The sequence below is a fragment of the Giraffa tippelskirchi genome, chromosome 7 (genome assembly GCF_054371585.1).
Source record: "Giraffa tippelskirchi isolate mGirTip1 chromosome 7, T2T-mGirTip1v1.2.pri, whole genome shotgun sequence".
NCBI lineage: Eukaryota > Metazoa > Chordata > Mammalia > Artiodactyla > Giraffidae > Giraffa > Giraffa tippelskirchi.
In genome coordinates, this window is record NC_137281.1 from 131,589,377 (window position 1) to 131,602,218 (window position 12,842).

Here is a 12,842-nt window from a genome sequence, read left to right on the forward strand (position 1 = left end):
ATCCTCGCGGAGGCCACATTTTAGTGATAATACAAGGAAATACATAGCACTTACTGTGTCCCAGTACCGTCCTCAACACTGCACATACATTAACTCATTGAATCTTCACAATGACTCTTTGAGGTATGATCGTTAATCACATGTTAAAAGTAAAGAGACCAAGAACAGGGAACGAAAATTAAGAAGTTTGCTCAAGGTCCTGTTTTAGTTGCTCAGTCATGTCTGACTCTTTGTGACCCAATGGATTGGAGCCCACTAGGCTTCTCTGTCCATGGAATTCTCCAGGCAAGAACACTAGAGTGGATAGGCATGCCCTTCTCCAGGGGATCTTCCCGACCCAGGGATTGAACACAGGTCTCCTGTATTGCAGGCAGATTCTTAACCATTTGAGCTAGCTGGGAGTTTTTTATTTACCTGCTCAAGGTTGTGCAGCAAGTAAATAACCAACCCAGGATCCAGCCCTGGTCATTTGGTTCTGAATCCCTGCTCTAAGCCACTAAACTTGACTGCCTGACTCACGACTGAGGTTAGAGCCAACCTTCTTTTATTCATTTATTTTCCTTTGTTAACAACAGAAGCCTCCCTCTTTTTAAAAATGAACTTTGGACATTTTTGGCAGTGCAGGGGTTAAGACTTTGTGCTTCCAGTGCAGGGGGCACTGGTTCAATTCCCGGTCATGGAACTAAGACCCCATGTGCTGTGCAGCACAGCCAAAAACAAGAACAAAACAAAAAACAACAAAAAATATGAGCCTTCTTGTGGAGTACCAAAAAGTAAAATGATAAAAGTGGCCTTGTCCTGGAGTTTGCTCTTACTGGACAGCAGGAGCTGGTCCAATAACTGCCTGCTTTTAAAGAGCCTCTGCTCCTCCTGGGTCCCTAGCCCATTAGACCCAGCATCCTGCACAAAGGCTTTAGAAAGAGTTAGAGTAGAAGTACAGAAAATGGGACGATTGATGTGTCTACGTCAGTTCTGGGAGATTAGAGGTATTGTCCTATTAGTGTCGGCAGAATAACTCAGGATTTTCCAGTCTGTACCCCTGCAGTGTGTGTTTTGGGGACACTCACCCATCCTTTGAGAATAACTGATGCTGTGGTGCTTTTCTGTGACTGATGAGAGAGGGTCTTATAAGGGGAACAGTGGGAGGTTGAAGGCACATTGAAAACCCAGGGATGCTTGCCTTCTCATAACGCCTTCTTTTGCCTCCTGCCTTGACTGTCTGTGGCCCTTCATGATGTCTGTCTGGAGCCACAGACAATGCCAGAAAGAGGCCTCACAGTTCTCGGGCTGTGGAACCCTTTGAGCATCCACCGAGGTCAAGTTTTATAGACTTCTAATGGCTACTGTGGCAGTATCGAGCAAGTTGCCTTCCAGCAGCACCATTATTTCACTATCTCTTAAAAAAGTAGAATAAATATTACTACTTCTCTTCCCAAAGAACCTGCCTGAAGTTGCCAGATTCAAAGGGCAGTACCTGGGGTATTTTGTTTCAGACAGTCCTGGAATGGAGCAGTTTATAAAGTCATTTTGCCAAGCCTTTCTTTGGCTGCTGCTGCTGCTGCTGCTAAGTCGCTTCAGTTGTGTCCGACTCTGTGCAACCCCATAGACGGCAGCCCACCAGGCTCCGCCGTCCCTGGGACTCTCCAGGCAAGAAAACTGGAGTGGGTTGCCATTTCCTCCTCCAATGCATGAAAGTGAAAAGTGAAAGTGAAGTCGCTCAGTCGTGTCCGACTCTTAGCGACCCCATGGACTGTAGCCTACCAGGCTCCTCCGTCCATGGGATTTTCCAGGCAAGAGTACTGGAGTGGGGTGCCATGGCCTTCTCCGCTTTCTTTGGCAGCATCTCCCATCCCCAGCCCTCAGTAATAAGCTGGAGGTTTGGGGATCATTTGCTCAGGCCAGCCTGGAGGTAGCTTTTCCCCAGCGACTCCTCCAGGTTCCTTCTCAACTGGGCTCTGCTTTGAATTGTTAATTTCCTCTCTGAAGGCACTTTCTGACTTTGTTAGCAGGTCTGACACTGTCTGGCTGCTTGCAAAGAGCAACCAGTGCCAATTAGGTGCTAGCACTGTTCTAGAAGTGGGAGACATAAAGGGGGAAAATCCAGTTTCTAACCTCAAGGTGTCCACAGTTCAGTGGGTAGACAGCCAGGCAAACATGAGATTACACTATGGTGTGATATTGTATTATAACTGTCAAAGGAAGGCTGTAGTGGGAATGAGGCAGAAGGATGCCTCATTTGCTTGGGAGAAGCAGGGCTTTTTGAGAGAGGAAACCTACAGCTGAGACTTGGAAAGGAAGAACTTCAGGGACATATGCGTCGAGTTGGGAGAAAACCATTGCCAAGGGTTTTGTGGCATCATGCCATACACGGTATCTAAGGCGCTGAGCTGTGGTACCAAAAGAGAGAAACACTGGGTTCCTATACCTACTTCTCGACAATCAGGGCAATCACATATTAGTTTAGAAGTTGATCATTGCTTCTTTTGAACTCTCACCAGAACCTCCTTGAGAACTGGTGCTTTTTAAAAATTTCACTCTTTCCTGTCCCACCTCACCCCCAGGAACAAGTATAATAATTTTGCCAATTAGCACTAAATAATGGGAGCCTAGTTAAATAATGCAAGAATAAAATGGGAAATAAAAGATGGAAATTAGCTGGCCAGGTTGAGGGAAGCCTTCCATATCAGTAAAGCTAAGGAATGTGGGCTTTACTTGGAAGCAGACACAAGACTGAAGAGGACTAGAATGAAGGAGGCACAGGTTAGCGCTAGAGATCAGGTTTAGGCCATCATCAGTATGCGGTGAAGAATCAGTTGAAAGCAGCCAAATGGTAAAAATTCTTAAAGTAGTTCAGTTCAGTTCAGTAGCTCAGTCGTGTCTGACTCTTTGCGACCTCATGAATCGCAGCACACCAGGCCTCCCTATCCATCACCAACTCCCGGAGTCTACCCAAACCCATGTCCATCGCGTCGTTGATGCCATCCAGCCATCTCATCCTCTGTCGTCCCCTTCTCCTCCTGCCCCCAATCCTTCCCAGCATTAGGGTCTTTTCCAGTGAGTCAACTCTTCACATGAGGTGGCCAAAGTATTGGAGTTTCAGCTTCAACATCAGTCCTTCCAATGAACACCCAGGGCTGATCTCCTTTAGGATGGACTGGTTGGATCTCCTTGCAGTCCAAGAGACTCTCAAGAGTCTTCTCCAACACCACAGTTCAAAAGCATCAGTTCTTTGGCACTCAGCTTTCTTCACCGTCCAACTCTCACATCCATACATGACCACTGGAAAAACCATAGCCTTGACTAGATGGACCTTTGTTGGCAAAGTAATGTCTCTGCTTTTTAATATGCTATCTAGGCTGGTCATAACTTTCCTTCCAAGGAGTAAGCGTCTTTTAATTTCCTGGCTGCAATCATCATCTGCAGTCATTTTGGAGCCCAAAAAAATGAAGTCTGACACTTTCCACTGTTTCCCCATCTATTTCCCATGAAGTGATGGTACCAGATGCCATGATCTTAGTTTTCTGAATGTTGAGCTTTAAGCCAACTTTTTCACTCTCCTCTTTCACTTTCATCAAGAGGCTCTTTAGTTCTTTGCTTTCTGCCATAAGGGTGGTGTCATCTGCATATCTGAGGTTATTGATATTTCTCCCAGCAATCTGGATTCCAGCTTGTGTTTCCTCCAGCCCAGTGTTTCTCATGATGTACTCTGCATATAAGTTAAATAAGCAGGGTGACAATATACAGCCTTGACGTACTCCTTTTCCTATTTGGAACCAGTCTGTTGTTCCATGTCCAGTTCTAGAACCAGAAAAAAAAAAATGAGAGCTGCAAATATAATCTTGCGGACACCACAATTAGAGAGCAGACTCAGGAAAACCTGTCTTAAAGTATTGGCTTCCATGTATGTAGATATTAATAGCACCACCCAGTCTGTCCGCTGCAAGGATTCATTGAAATAATACAAGAAAAGTGCTTAGCATAGTGCCTGGTGCAGAGCACTTAATAAATATTACTCTTCATTTTTATTATAAAAGAGTGATTTTTTTTTTGCATCGAGATTAGTTCGACTGATGTACAAATACTAATTGTTAATATATGCATTGATGATTTGTTGCCCGGTAACTATGATTTTTGAAGTGACAAACTCATTTCAGTGTTTGCCTTTTAATTAAAATGGGTATTTCGGCATTTTTAAATTCATTTTTGAAGGAACTCCCTACTGAGCTGCAGCATCTCAGGCACAGCAGGAGTATACTACCATTTTTAAAAAGCCAGCTAACGATTAGTGTCATAATTTTATATTTATCCTGCTAATTATGGCAAAGACAAACCCCAGTTTGTCCACGACTGTGCAAACAAACAAAGAAGCCTGAGCACCAAGAGGCAAGTTACTCGCAAATTTGCATATTAATTACTGTTTACCGCCTCTGCCCCTGTGGCTGATTACTTCTAACAAAGAGCAGACTATACAGTGACTTGGATTGTCTGAGACAACCTGAAATGCAGCCTGCCACTCTAAGCAGGACTGGAGAAGGACACTATGCTTACTAGTGGTGATATGAACACAAGGGAACAGTCCACACCCCTGGCTTAAGGGATCTTCATGTGAAGAGTCATTAATTTCTAAGAATTTTTTTTTTTTTTTAATTTATTTCGTTGTGCCAGGTCTTAGTTGAAATATTCAGGACCTAGTTACCTGGCCAGGGATCGAACTGGGCCCCTCTGGATTGGGAGAACAGAGTGTTAACCACTGGACCACCAAGGTAGTCCCCCTGAGATTCATTTTAATAAAGACAATAGACAATAAAAGTGGTTCTACAGATTCTCACTCAAGTAAGACCATCTTTGCTAAGGACTTCAGAGCAGCAGTATTCTTGACGCGTGCCATACAATGTGAAATATAATATCTACTAATTTTTGTGCTTTGAAATATTAATCATACATTATAATTAAACTCTGGTCACAGGACCCTGGAATAAAAGATTCCCTAAGGCTCTGGCACCAATTGTCAGGAGGACAGGATGCTCTGGGGGGAGCCACCCAAAATCCAGTCCTGTTTTCCCCTAGTGATGTTGAATGGATTGGGACATTTTCATGTCTAGCATGGGAATGGGAGTCTAGTGTGTACTGGAGAATTTACACTTGATTGTAATTGGAGACAAAAACCACATTAGTTGATTTAAAGACACTAAAAGCCTGAAAGAAATTCTTTGTGCTCACAATTTGGAAAAAGCAAAAGCACCCTCCTCTTAAGAAGAAGTCCCGTCCAGCAAAGCCCTTGATGGAGGCAAGAGAAAAATCAATGGAAAAATTTTAATCCTTACATAAGCATAATACATTATGCATGATAATCTTCAGAATTTGAAATCCACTTACAGGCAATCATCTGAAAAAGCAGGGGCTGGTTTACAAGGTGACTTCATTTTCCTGTAGTTTCGTGAAAAATGTTCAAAGTGTAAGAACAGAAAAACTCCTTTTTGTTTTTAATCTCTGAAAGAAGAAAACAAATGCTTTTATGTCTAATGTCTCAATAGCCACTCCTTAGGAAAGTCACAGTAATATAACAGTAATAATAACGATAATGATAGCTAACAGTTATTAAGTGCTTACTCTGTTCCAGGCACTTAATATGCATGATCTCCCTTAATCCTCAAAATGAGGAGGGCTTGATTTTTCATCCCCATGAAAACAGCTGAAGAGACTGAAGCTCAGAGAGATTAAGAAACTTGCCAGAGATCACAAAAGTAGAAATTGGAAGAGCTGGGATTTGAACCCAGGTAGACTGACTCCACAGGCCACCATGCTATGTGGCTTCTCATTTTATGTATTATGAAACTGCTGTTTATTTTCCTAAGGCCCCAAGTTTTGTTGTAAAGTTGGAATTCCATTCTAGTTTTCTGAACTCCAAAACCCATTGTCTTTACATTCCTCCATGATACTTTCTAATTAAAACAAAGCATTAGATTTGAAATATCCCAGTATCTTAGAGTAGAGATCAGTGACTAACTGACTAAATCTGCCTACTCTCTGATTTTGTAGATAAAGTTTTTTTTGGAACACAGCCATGCCCAGTTGTCTAAGTGTTGTCTGTGGCTGCTTTTGTGTTACAGTTGAGTTGTTGTAATAGCGTAAGTTCCACAGGTTAAAATAATTCCTATCTGGCTGTTCACAGAAAAAATTTGTGGACTCATATAAGAAACATTTCTTTTCTTTTTCCTAACTAACCTATGGTCCACGTCTTCAGCAGTAGCAGCTTTGAGTAAGAGAGTAGGCATAGTGATGGCTAGCCTGGCTAACCGTGCTTATTTTAAATCTGAGATTATCTGTTGTTCAGTTGCTAAGTCGTGTCCGACTCTTTGAGACCCCATGGACTGCAACCTTCCCTGTCTTTCACTATCGCCTGCAGTTTGCCCAAACATGTCCATTGAGTCAGTGATGCCATCCAACCATCTCATCCTCTGTTGCCCCCTTCTCCTCTTGCCCTCAATCTTTCCCAGCATCAGGATCTGGGGCCAAGTAAACGCAAGGACAGAGGCTTTGTTATAACAAAGTGTATCTGGTCTTTGGTGCTTTCTCTCAACCTGCCCTAGAATCGAAGAAAATTCCCTTTTGTATATCCAGCACCTTCAACACTGCCAGAGCTATAGTAGACAATTGGTCTGAATTGATAGTCAGAAATATCTTGGAATAGACCACAAATTCTGTTTCCAGTCAGTCTCCAGGATGGAGTTCAAGTTCAGTAGCCTGACAGTTGTGATCCTCTCCCCTCCCCCTACATATCATAGCTCATTTGCCTATGCAACACTTTCTGTTTCTTCAAGACTTAACTCCTGACCATTTGACCACTCAGAAAGGCCAGGTTTGCTAGGTCGGCCAGATCACAGCTGGCTTTGGAAGAGGACTGATGTGATCAAAATGATGCTTATGATGTGCAAAAGAACCTGTAGGGGGGAGAGACTGGAGGCTAAGGGGTCAATTAGGAACCTATTTGAGGTGATAATTGTGTAGACAGAGGCAATGAGAATAGAGAGGAAGGGACAAATTGGAGAGAGATTTGAAAGGAAGCATCTTCAGGAATCTGATGACTTAGTGATCTGAGGGATGAAGAAGAGAGAAGTGTAACAGAGTAAGACTTTTAGTGTTAGGACAGTAGATGGTGTTGTCATTGACAAAAATAGATATTCTCAGAAGAAAAGCAGGGTAAAGGGGGTGAAACAAAGTGTATCTGGAATTCAGATTGGGATTATCCTTCTGATAGTTGTGTGGAATAGGAAATTTGTGCCACTTTTGAATTGAGGCCTAGAGATTTTGACCTAATAAGAACTGCCAAACACAACAGTATAAATTAATTATACTCCAATAAAACCTAAAAAAAAATTTTTTTAATTGACAGATGGACTCATGCATTCGTTCACTCAGCAAATATTTATTTGAGCCACCACAGTGTGCCAGACACAGTTCTAAGCCCTTGGGATGTATCAGAGAACAAAACAAAGATTCTTGCTTTTATGGAGCATACATTCTAGCAAGAGAGACAAGCAATAAATAATGAACATCATAAATAAGTACATAGTGTAAAAACGTGTTAAGTGTATGATTAGGCAGGGTAAAGATTAGGCAGGGTAAAGTGGCTGGAGGCTCTGGGGGCAGGTGAGGGCCTTTGCAACGTTTAAAGTGTTCCCAGACAACACCGAGAGCTCTTTTTCTATGATCTGTGGTTTGTTATTTGTCTTCTGACTAAAGGGACAGAAGAAAAAATTGTAGGGTATTGGCTACTGTGTGATGTTTTAATAAAGATTCTTTGTATGCCACATCTGGAGGCAATTTTAAAAAAGGGAAACTTCTCATGGTTCCCATTTCCTGAATGAGTAGCACTGCGATGAAATTTAGGTGAGTTGAGGCTGATAATTTTCAGCGATTTAAATGTCGTTGCCTTTCCTAGAAGGAAAACCTTTGTTTATAAACAACTGGGTCAATAGAAGATGTAGCCTCGTTATTCACATTCTTCTGATAGGCTCCCAGTCAGGACACAGGATGCAGAAGGGATATACAGGGGTTTGAAGCATCATTATCTAGCTTTGGGGTTTTGTACTTTGTGATGAGGGAGGAAAGGTAAAGAACTAATTTCTCTCTTTCTTAGAAGACAAATTGGATTGGATGACAAACTTTTTGTAAAGACTGAGAATTTAAGCAATTACCTAGTGATGCGTAGGAACATTATCTGCATTCTTCCCTTCTTGGATTATTAACAAAGTCCCCACTTGGGTCACATGCTAAATAGCTCTCAGTTTTCTGTGTTTCTTCAATAGGATATGATATGCCAAAGAGCCACTTTAATTTCTGCTGCTTTCCATTGCCAAGATGCTTATTTAGGGTCTGCAGAGGAGAGGGGATATTTAAAAAGGAAGGGGAGGGAGGGAGGTAGGAGGGGGGTTCAGGATGGGGAGCACATGTAAACCCATGGCTGATTCATGTCAATGTATGGCAAAAACCACTACAATATTGTAAAGTAATTAGCCCCCAACTAAAATAAATAAATTTATTTAAAAAAAAAAAAAGAAGGAGAGAGAAAAGAGAGGGTGACATGGTTTTTGGACAGTGTCTGAAGACACCATTGGTACAGATTAAGAGAGAGGTATGCACTGTAATTCTAAAATGGCCTCAGCTGTATTGAAAATAGAGAAACTTGATTCTTTGATGTGGAAATGAACTAAAATGGGAAAGGAAAAGGTGTACTTGTAAACTCTGGGCCTTGTGTGTTGCTTTTCCTGAGCCAGTGCAATTCCCCAGGTGCAGGGGGCAGCCTGATGCTTAAAGGGACACCCATCGAGCAGACCCAGGTTTCCCTCCCTTTGTGTTGACAGAAGCAGCTGCAGCCACAGCAGTTGGCAAGGTAAGATCCTGGCTGCCTTGGAAGAATCCTGGGAAGAGCCCAGCATCAGTTTGCATCTTTTCAGCTGCAGGTTGAGTAGGATAGAAGGGCTGGGTACTGGAATAGTTTTTAATGTAAAACCTTCTGCACTCAGAGAAGTGGGCTCACATACAGCCATCCTTGGAAAGGAATCATTTTTTAAAAAAATTTTTGTTGAAATATAGTCAACTTACAATGTTGTGTTAGTTTTAGGTGTATAGCAAATGACTCAGTTATACGTATATATGTATGTATGTATATATATAATAACATCCAACCAGTCCATCCTAAAGGAGATCAGTCCTGGGTGTTCATTGGAAGGACTGATGTTGAAGCTGAAACTCCAATACTTTGGCCACCTCATGCGAAGAGTTGACTCACTGGAAAAGACCCTAATGCTGGGAAGGATTGGGGGCAGGAGGAGAAGGGGACAACAGAGGATGAGATGGTTGGATGGCATCACCGACTCGATGGACATGGGTTTGGGTAGACTCCGGGAGTTGGTGATGGACAGGGAGACCTGGCGTGCTGCAATTCATGGGGTCGCAAAGAGTCAGACACGACTGAGTGACTGAACTGAACTGAACTTCCAAATTAGGTTACAAAACATTGAGTAGAGTTTCCTGTGCTATACAGTAGGTCCTTGTTGGTTAACTATTTCATGTGTAGTAGTATATAGATTTTAATACCAAACTCCTAATTTATCCCTCCCCTGCTCCCTTTGGTAACCATAAGTTCGTGTTCTATGTCTGTCAGTCTATTTCTGTTTTTTAAATAAATTCATTTGTGTCATTTTTTTTAGATTCCACATGTAAGCTATATCATAGGAAAGGAACTATTTTCAGTTAGAAGAGCCCTCACCAAAGAATGTCTTCAGTGGAAATACATTTGTTTAATATTGCATTAGCGATTTCTACCCCTTGCACCTATCCAGTTCAACATTTATTAAACTCCTCATGGGTGCTTAGAACTCTGTGAGGTGCTGCAGACTAACATGAAAGACTAAACTTGTATTAATGACAAAGCAAAGTAAAGTGAAACAATTTTTTTAGGAATCTTCATAGGAATTCCTTTACAAGGCAGCATTGAGAAAGCATGGACCCCACACTAGTGATAGCCCCTGGCATTCCTTATCCTTAAACACACACATACAAACACCCAAAGATGTGCTCAGGTAGAAATGCTCTTTGGGTAAGAATAGCCAGGGCTTTTGACACAGTGGCCACTTGTCCTAGCTGGGCTACCCCATGGTGTCATCTCATTGATGAAATGCTGATTAAGTTGCTTTGTGCTCCATCATGGACCAATGGGTCATTCTCTGCTTCTTGTCAACTTCAAACAGGATGGGCAGTCTGAGTTTGTTTTAACTCTACTGACCCCAAATGCCTTTTGTCTTTATTAGACTTTATTCTTATCTTTTCAGAAATGGAATAGTTTCTCTTTTTCCTGTTTCCTCAATATTTGCCTAAAAGATACAAACTTACAAAAGACGTTTCTGAAAGTGAAGCAGACTGAAAAAGTACCCAATTTTGTTTCTAAATAACTATTTATAGAATTTTCCAAAGACAGTCTGTCACAGATGGGGGATTCCATCTCAGTCTACCTTGAAAAGCAATTGAATTAAACAAACATTTGTTGAGTATCTGCTTTGTATCTGACTTTGTTCTGGGGGAGTTAGAAAGGAAGAAGGATATATGTGGTACATATACACAATGGAATATTACTCAGCCATTAAAAAAAATACATTTGAATCAGTTCTACTGAGATGGATGAAACTGGAGCCCATTATACAGAGTGAAGTAAGCCAGAAAGAAAAACAATACAGTATACTAATGCATATATATGGAATTTGAAAGATGGTAACGATAACCCTATATGCGAGACAGAATAAGAGACACAGATGCATAGAACAATTTTATGGACTCTGAGGGAGAAGGTGAGGGTGGGACGTTCTGGGAGAATAGCATTGAAACATGTATATTATCATATGTGAAACAGAACACCATTCCATGTTCGATGCATGAGACAAGGGCTCAGGGCCGGAGCAATGGGATGACCCAGAGGGATGGGATGGGGAGGGAGGTGGGGGGGGTCCAGGAAGGGGAACACATGTAAACCCATGGCTGATTCATGTCAATGTATGGCAAAAACTATTACAATATTGTAAAGTAATTAGCCCCCAACTAAAATAAATAAATTTATAAAAAAAATAAAAAGAAAAAAAAAAAAAGAAAGGAAGAAGGATTTGTCCCTGCCCTTGAGGCGTTTAAAGTCAAATTGAATTAAGAGGCAACATTAATTAAGCCAAGAATTTACTTCTGAGTTTTTGAATTTGCATTCTTGGCTTCAGTGTTTCTATGTATAATGGCCAAAAGGGTCTGTTAAGTTTAATCTATGCAACATAGTAGATTTAGTTATTAATAAAAAAGAGCTCTCTAACCCAAATAAAGGAAACTCAGTCTAGACATTGGGGATGCTTTAATTTTCAAGCTAATTTGGCTTAACTAGTTCTCTTCCTAATAGTGCTTCGTTCCAAACTCTTTGAACATTAAGCACTCACCCGGTTGGGCCACTTTCCTGGAGAGGTAAAGCTGCATCAGGCATGAATCCAGCTCTCAGGAAGCTCACCGCTGAGCTCAGCAGGTGAGACAGAGCACGAGGGAAAGTCACTGGTGCACAAGAACAAGAACCCCGGGACCGGTAACTGGGGTTGCGAGGTTGGGAGAATCACTCCGCTGCTTTTTCTTCAGAGCAACTTCATCTCCCCATGTCAAGGTGTAGTGTAAGGACTGTGGGGAATTCTTTGTGCTTTTTGGATGCAAGGTGTATTATATAAGGACTATAAAAAGTTTTGGGGTTCATTTAGAAAAAAGTAGTTGATAACAGTGATAATAATATCTAGTATGTGTTGAGTGCTTATTATATGCCTGGCATTAACCTAAAGATGGGAATATAGCTCTAATCTGTAACTCTATTTTATATCTGTTGACCCCCAAATTATCAAAACATTAATTTCTAAATGTGCCCTGTTCATAATCTTTTTATAATTGTTAACCTGGGTGACAGTTTCATGAGAATTCATTAATTCTCTCTACTTCTGTGTCTTTAAATTTTTCATAATCAGAAGCCATGCTAAAAAAGGAAGGGGCCAAATAAACTTCATTACCTAAATAATACCTCTGACAAATGATGAAGGCTAAGAAAGAAGTCAGGAGAAGGCAATGGCACCCCACTCCAGTACTCTTGCCTGGAAAATCCCATAGACGGAGGAGCCTGGTAGGCTGCAGTCCATGGGGTCGCTAAGAGTCGGACATGACTGAGCGACTTCACTTTCATTTTTCCCTTTCATGCACTGGAGAAGGAAATGGCAACCCACTCCCGTATTCTTGCCTGGAGAATCCCAGGGACGGTGGAGCCTGGTGGGCTGCCGTCTGTGGGGTCGCACAGAGTCGGACACGACTGAAGCGACTTAGCAGCAGCAGCAGCAAGAAAGAAGTCAACAGTTCTTCAGTACTTACTATGAGCCAATTCTTCACACACTATCTGTGAACTAACTGTGATCGCATTTTACAAATGAGGCAATTGAGGCTCAGAGAGGTTAAAGGACTTTTTAAGGAGCTGAATGCTGGTCAAAGCTTATGTATGCTCTTTCCTGCATACCATCTTGCTCTCCTGGTCCATATGGTTTCTAAGGACAGGGTCCCCGTGTTTAATCTTGGCAGCCCCAAGTGCTAGAGGGTGAAATCAGAGTGCTACCCTTCAAAAGTCTCTCTCAGACCTAGTTCAAAATCAGATAAAGTGTTCTAAAAGCAATATGACATGTATGCTTTAGGAAACACTTCAAAGACAGATAGAGAAAACTGGCAAACCAATGGTTAATGATAATTTGTCTCTGAGAGGAATGTCCTTAAATGTCCCTTCGCTGTGTGGG

General features: G+C 41.7%; 1 protein-coding gene and 1 long non-coding RNA gene across 7 annotated transcripts in view; one reads left to right on the forward strand and one right to left on the reverse strand.

Annotated features, from left to right (window-relative positions):
• The window catches only part of KIAA0586 (KIAA0586 ortholog), a 196,956-nt gene that overhangs the window by 181,148 nt on the left and 2,966 nt on the right, over positions 1–12,842 (forward strand). The window lies entirely within an intron of this gene.
• The window catches only part of LOC145513402 (uncharacterized), a 20,324-nt gene continuing 7,482 nt past the window's right edge, over positions 1–12,842 (reverse strand). The window contains exons 2-3 of the long non-coding RNA XR_014059369.1: positions 5,377–5,490; positions 1–3,798 (exon numbers count right to left, since the gene is read on the reverse strand). This is a non-coding gene — a long non-coding RNA (uncharacterized LOC145513402). The remainder of the gene's footprint in view (positions 3,799–5,376; positions 5,491–12,842) is intronic.